The sequence below is a fragment of the Magallana gigas genome, chromosome 3, assembly GCF_963853765.1.
Source record: "Magallana gigas chromosome 3, xbMagGiga1.1, whole genome shotgun sequence".
NCBI classification, from domain to species: domain Eukaryota; kingdom Metazoa; phylum Mollusca; class Bivalvia; order Ostreida; family Ostreidae; genus Magallana; species Magallana gigas.
Genome location: NC_088855.1, coordinates 19,997,253 through 20,004,837, shown reverse-complemented (window position 1 = coordinate 20,004,837; position 7,585 = coordinate 19,997,253). Strand labels below are relative to the sequence as shown.

The 7,585-nt window shown below is 34.9% G+C and overlaps 2 long non-coding RNA genes across 2 annotated transcripts; both read left to right on the top strand.

Moving 5' to 3' along the window:
- LOC136274131 (uncharacterized) lies at positions 1-3,905 on the top strand. Its single transcript, XR_010712425.1, has 3 exons — positions 1-77; positions 3,692-3,754; positions 3,844-3,905. It is a non-coding gene; the product is annotated as an uncharacterized lncRNA (long non-coding RNA).
- A 942-nt stretch (positions 3,906-4,847) lies between these two features.
- LOC109620050 (uncharacterized) lies at positions 4,848-5,856 on the top strand. The gene is made up of 5 exons (XR_010711531.1): positions 4,848-4,928; positions 5,021-5,083; positions 5,172-5,235; positions 5,474-5,563; positions 5,776-5,856. It is a non-coding gene; the product is annotated as an uncharacterized lncRNA (long non-coding RNA).
- The last annotated feature ends 1,729 nt before the right edge of the window (positions 5,857-7,585 follow it).

Here is a 7,585-nt window from a genome sequence, read left to right as displayed (position 1 = left end):
TTTTTATTGAAAAGCAAAAGTGTTCGGAGAAAGAGAAGTTTCGAAGCATTAAGAAGATTTACCAGGACGAGTTGTTGGTGAGTGTTTGTCACTCTACAGTAATAATCTTTATGCATTTGTTTAGGACAAAGTCTTTGTTAAACGCTTTGTTTATTTCGATACATTTTAACTGCAAAATAATGAAAACAAAAGGCCCATGGGCCACATCGCTCACCTGAGGAACAATAGGCATGATAAAATCAGCTCAATGGAGTCATAATACAAACTATCTGGACAATGTACTATAATTCATGTAAATCCTGTATAAATAAAATCCATTTCCCCCTGGATATTCTTATGTTTATAATCATTAGCCCCTTCTAACAGGATGATTTTATAGTCATATCATATGTTGAGTATTGCAGTTCTAAAAAAGATCCCTAACAATAGTTTATATATGGAATATAAACGTACATTAAACTCTGAACCTTCTCGTGAGGCCAAAGAATTGTCCTGGGGCCAAAGTCTTAACAATTATAAAGAATCATCTGGCTGATTAGTTTCTGAGAAGATTTTTAAAGATTTACCCTATATATTCCTTTGTTAAACTTTGACCCCCCCATTGTGGCCCCACCCTACCCCTGGGGATCATTATTTTCACAACTTTGAATCTACACTACCTGAGGATGCTTTCACACAAGTTCCAGCTTTCCTGGCTGATTAGTTTCTGAGAAGAAGATTTTTAAAGAATAACTCTGTTTATTCCTATGTAAATCATCGACCTCCCATTGTGGCCCAAACCTACCCCCAGGGGTCGTGATTTTCACAAATTTGAATCTACACTACCTGAGGATGCTTCCACACAAGTTTTAGCTTTCCTGGCTAATTACTTTCTGAGAAGAAGATTTTTAAAGATTTACTGTATATATTCCTATGTTAGTAAAGATTTACTGTATATATTCCTATGTTAAACTTCGATCCCCCATTGTGGCCCACCCTACCCCCGGGGGTCATGATTTTCACAACTTTGAATCTACACTACCTGAGGATGCTTCCACACAAGTTCCAGCTTTGCCGGCGAATTAGTTTCTGAGAAGAAGATTTTTAAAGATTTACTGTATATATTCCTATGTTAAACTTCGATCCCCCATTGTGGCCCCAACCTACCCCCAGGGGTCATGATTTTCACAACTTTGAATCTACACTACCTGAGGATGAATCCACACAAGTGTAAGCTTTCCTGGGTGATTAGTTTCTGAGAAGAAGATTTTTTAAAGATTTACTGTATATATTCCTATGTAAAACGTCGATCCCCCATTGTGGCCCCACCCTACCCCCGGGGGTCATGATTTTCACAAATTTGAATCTTCACTACCTAAGGATGCATCCATACAAGTGTCAGCTTTCCTGGCCAATTAGTTTCTGAGAAGAAGATTTTTAAAGATTTACTGTATAAATTCCTATGTTAAACGTCGATCCCCCATTGTGGCCCCACCCTACCCCCGGGGGGTCATGATTTTCACAAATTTGATTCTTCACTACCTAAGGATGCATCCACACAAGTGTCAGCTTTCCTGGCCAATTAGTTTCTGAGAAGAAGATTTTTAAAGATTTACTTTTTATATTCATGTTAAACTTCGACCCTCCATTGTGGCCCCACCCTACCCCCAGGGGTCATGATTTTCACATCTTTGAATCTACACTACCTGAGGATGTTTCCACACAAGTTTCAGCTTTCCTGGCCGATTAGTTTTTGAGAAGAGGATTTCTAAAGATTTTCTCTATATATTCATTTGTTAAACTTCGACCCCCCCGTTGTGGCCCCATCCTCAGGTGAGCTAAAAAGGTTAAGTTTACAATTCAATAAGTTGGTTTCGGGAAGAACAGATTTTGAAAATTTTCGTAATAAATATTGACATTCTTTTTTACTTTTTTAAAGTGCTAAGCATAGCTCAGCACTTTATTGTCGTTAGACTTCAACTTCCGGTGCATCGAATAACCGCCCCCTATAAGCAAAAGTATACATCATTTAAACTGGTTAGGGAACCAGTTTCAGGGGTTTATGCACATAACTGCAAAGGCTATTGTGAATCTAATTTACGGGCTATTGTGAAATTAATGTACGGGGCTTACATACATCATTGCAGGGACTGTCATGCAGTGATGAGGAAATATAGTGCGTATACAGAAGCTGAAATGCTATACATACATCTGTTATATACATAGAGAAGCTGGGTTAGCGCTTTTCAGTACTATCAGTACTTTGATTTAATCTTTAGCTTTTAAGTTCTGTGTACAAACATAGAATTGTGAGCAAATCTCTGTATCTTGCTTATAATTCGAAGCTTAACACTCAAATATGGTTAGTAAATAGAAATTCTAAACAATTAAACACAAGAAACATGCACTACATGTATAACAAATAAAGAACATAATTTATTTTTTCGAAATAAATCATATATATACATGTATATACCTACATATTTCCGTGAGCGATATCAAACTCTATTTAAACTGAATAAACTAGAGAAAATGCCGAGCATCTCAACAAAACCTATTGCATTAATCTACCATTACACAAAAGATAATGCCGAATTACCGATTGAATGAATTGTATTTCAGTACTTCTACATCAGATTTTGCTTATTTTGCGCAGGTAAACAGTTAACGTAACTGTTTGATTTACCGAAGTCTCTGTTTGATATGATACGTAAAAATCACGAAATACAGACGACAGTTTCCAGGTTACAAAGCATAAATAATGAAAACGAAACGAAAATCAGAACAAGCTAACATCAACGTCATGTGTGAAAACTGTCAACGCATTGAAATATTTAACCTCAATTTACTTCACAAAATCGGCACCAATATATTTTTCATGTTTCAAAATTTCCCTTCATACGCGAACTGTTGCACAACAAGCAAATTCATCATAGTCAGACCGACCCTTTTTCGTATAATGTCATGGCTGCTTTAAACAAAGAACCTCGTTTTAGAAGTATGGAATACGAGTCTTGGTAAAATGGGTATGCAAACCCGGGCCGTGGCAAAATAAATGCCGGGGCAGATCGGCAATCGCGTCAATTCCAAATACGCATTATTTTGCAGCAATATCTACAGCGAATACAAATATCCTGAAATTTTAATGAGATTGGCAGATTAATAACTGCCAATCTTTTGTTTTGCCCAGGCCAAGTCTTGCCTACCCATTTTACCGGATGCCGAGCCCGAAGCTATTAAACTGATTGAAACACGCCTTTCCTTTATTATTATTTTAGATTTGAAACAAAATTAACCATTAATTTTGCAATTTATATTAGGATAATTTATGCTAAACTACATTGAATTTGCCTCGGTAGTTCTTGAGAAGAAGATTTTTAAAAATGCACCCCCCTTTTTCTACAGTTTCAAGGTTTTCTCCGCTTTGAATACAGATCGGACTTTTATTTTTGCAATTTATATTCGCCCTCCCATAAGGATGCTTTGTGCCAAATTTGGTTGAAATTGGATAAGCAGTTTTAAAGAAGAAGTTCAAAATGTAAAAAGTTTACAGACGGACGGACAGACGGACGACGGACAAAATGTGATCAGAATAGCTCACTTGAGCTTTCAGCTCAGGTGAGCTAAAAAGGGAAAATAGTTGTGTGTGTATTATTGCATGATGAAAACACTACCCCTCCTATGAAATGTTTATATGGTTATCTTTTAACAGGCAAAAATTAAAGAAAAACAAAAGCTCAACCTTCTGAGAAAAGAGTGCCAGTAAGAGTTGTCGGTCAGTACTTGATATTCCGAGGAATAAAATTCGAGATATGATTAATTAATTACCTTTCGTATAATTTTTACGTTTCTATCTTTTAATAGAGACAATTCAAAGAAAAAGAAAAGATTCGCCAGATGAAAGAACGTGCCAGCGAGAGTTGATGGTCAGTATTTGATATTTCGAGGAATACAATTCGAGATATCATTAAATATTTACATTTACTTTCTTTCCCCCTATCAAATTGCATTGATTTATTTGAGTGATATTTACGCAAAACACAGAAGACCCAATCACCAAATCTGGTGCGTATGAATACAGTCTTCCTTTAGTACTAGTATTTCTCGAAGAACATGACTGACTCTCCCTGCGACTGCAAGCCAGATCACGACCTGATATTATATTTACGCTGATAAATATTTTTGGTGTAAACATATTTTAACAGTAAAATAAATTCAATTGATTAATTTCTAAGCTTACCAAAAGTAAATTTATCAAGTTACAGAATGAAAAATAAAATTCTCTTATAAGTAATCAAATCTCTGTGCACTATTTTTGTCAGCACGATTCGGCTGTTCAACGGCTCTTCCGTTAATTGCACATTACTCGTTGAATAAAGCAGAGATTTTTAAAAATAAATCATGTTTCCGGAAAGAGAATAAATATTAAAAAACGTAAATATAAGCATTGCGCTAGCGCACGTTATTCAATTTGTTTGCTCACACCGTTGCAGTTATGAGACCACACCTTTCAAAAAATAATGATTCAATGCTTAATTAATTACCTTCCGCTTAATCATGTCAATGTTAACGTTTCTTTTTTTTTTTACTAGAGACGATTCAAAGAAAAAGAGGAGATGCATCAACTGAAAGAATCATATCAGCAAGAGTTACCGGCCAGTATTTGATATTTTGAGAAATAAAATTCGATATCTCATTAATCGATTACCTATATCGTTATCTTCTACGTTTCTTTCTTTTAATGAAAAAGAAGAGGTGCGCCTAATGAAAGAAGCGTGCCGGCGAGATCTGATAGTCAGTATTTGATAATTTGAGCACTGAAAATTCTAGAATAATGATTAATTAATTTCCTTCCAATTGACGTTTACGTTAATTTCTTTTGATAGAGACGATTCAAAGAAAAAGAAAAGATCTGTGAAACGAAAGAAGCGTGCCAGCAGGAGTTGATGGTCAGTATTTGATATTCTGAGAAATAAAATTCGAGATATGATAAATTAATTAGTTACTTTCGTTTAACTTTTACGTTTTTATCTTTTAATAGAGACGATTCAAAGAAAAAGTAAAAGTCCGACAAATGAAAGAGGCGTATCAGCAGGAGTTAATGGTCAGTATTTGATATTTTAGGGAATACAATTTGAGATATGATTAATCGATTATCTATCGTTAACGTTTACACTTCCTTCTTTAAATAGAGACGATTAAAGGAAAAAGAAGAGATCCGCCATATGAAAGGGAGCGATTCAGCGAGAGTTGATGGTCAGTATTTGACACTTTAGTTTAAAAATATATAAAATAAAGTTTAATTTGTTTTTTTCCACCGCAAGTAACAATATAATATTTGTGTTTAAACTTTTAAATATCAGAGTAAAATAGAGGAAGTGAGAAACTTCGAATATAATTTTATGCCAACTGTTTTTATAACGCTGTTTTAGATAAATTAGATTGTTTTTATATTTTTAGTTTGACAATTAAAATTGCATTTTTCTGTTTACAGATGTACCACAGGAAGAAACAAGACAGGGAATGCTTTGTTCCGAGAAAGCTGTTTCTCTTTAATATTGACACATTCAGCTGTCCTCCAATGGTACGTTTCAAAATACATTTAGGTGTTTAGGAACTAACAATTTTATTGAACTGAATAAAAATCCATTCGTTTTTTTTTCATTAAAATTAATACTGTTGTTTCAATTGCAAAAGAGTTTTTAAAAGATTATCTAAGCATATTTTTAAACCTTGTGCTTCGTTTAATAACCCATAATTATTGTAGTACTTATTCCTATGTATGACTCTCCTTAGCCTAATTCTGTGCAACAAAATGAGAATAAGGAAGGGGTCTCCAAATCTGAAGAGGAACGCTGAGCATTTCCACCCACCAAGGTAAACTAAATTGAAATTCATGTTATTTTAAACAAGAGGCCCATGGGCCACATCGCTCACCTGATCAACAATAGGTATGATAAAATCGGTTTAATGGAGATATAATACAAAATATCTGGACAAAGTAGTATAATACATGTAGATAATAATATTATTAGATAACATGTTTATAATGAAGTCCCTCTTCTAGATGATTTTATATTTATATCACATGGTGAGCATTCAGTTCTCAACAAGATCCTAGACAATTGTTTATACATGGAATATATACCTTCATCAAACTCCGAACCCCTTGTGAGGCCCAAGAATTGGGTAAAGTCTTAACAACTTTAAAGAATCACAAATTTGCAAAATGTTTGCATATAAGTAAAATCATATATAATAGCATTTCAGTTTTGTAAATTAAAAATGTTTTCCTTTGTAAAATTGTATCCAGAATGTGGCACCACCCTACTCCCCAAGATTTTAGTGTTTACGAATTTGAACCTACACTACCTAAAGTTGCTTTTATTAAAGTTACAGATTTTCTAGACAAATGGTTTTGCAGAAGATTTGTCTCAATATATTACTACATGTACGTCAAAAATGTGTCTCCCTCACCCATCCCCGTTGTGACCCCATCCATGATTTGAACAAACTTGCATTTACCCAGTCCTTACATGAGGATGCTTCCACATAAGTTTCAGCTTTCATGGCTACGTAGTTTTAGAGATATTATAATAAAGATTTTCTCTATATAATTCTATGTAAAAATTCGACCCCCATTGTGACCTCACCCTACCCCAGGGGTCATGATTTTCACAGTTTTGAATCTACAGCAGCTGAGGATGCTTTCACATTAGTTTCAGCCTTCCTGCCTACTTAGATTCTGAGAAAAAGATTTTTAAAGATTTACTCTATATATTTCTATGTCAAAAATCGACCCCTCCTTTGTGGCCCCATCTATCCCCCAAGGATTATGATTTCACAACTTTAAATTTACATTTGCTGAGCATGCTTCCACCTAAGTTTCAGCTTTCCTGGTTACTTATTTTCTGAGAAGAAGATTTTTAAAGATTTACTACATGTATATATATATATTTTCCTATATAAAACGTTGACACCCCCCCCCCCCAAATTGTGACCCTATCCAGCCCCCAGGGGTCCTGATTTTTACAACTTTGATTCTACATTAATTCTTCCACATAAGTTTCAGCTTTTCTTGGCTGATAAATTTTTGAGAAGAAGATTCTTAAAGATTTACTCTATATATTCCTATTCAAAAATTCGGCCCCCCATTGTGGACCCACCCTACCCCCGGGGGTCACAATTTTTACATCTTTAAATCTACACTAGCTGAGGATGCTTCCACATAAGTTTCAGCTTTCCTGGCCAATTAGTTTTGGAGAAGAAGATTTACTCTATATATTCCTATGTAAAATTCGATTCCCCAATGTGGCCCTACCCTACCCCCGGGGCCATGATTTTCACATCTTTAATTCTACACTAGCTGAAGATACTCACATAAGTTTCATCTTTCCTGCCTACTTAGTTTATGTGAAAAAGATTTTTAAAGATGTACTCTTTATATTTCTATGTAAAAATTCGACCCCCTCCTTGTAGCCCCATCCTACCCCCGAGGGTCATGATTTTCACAACTTTGAATCTACACTAGCTAAGAATGCTTCCACATAAGTTTCAGCTTTCCTGGCTACTTATTTTCTGAGAAGATTTTTAAACATTTTCTATA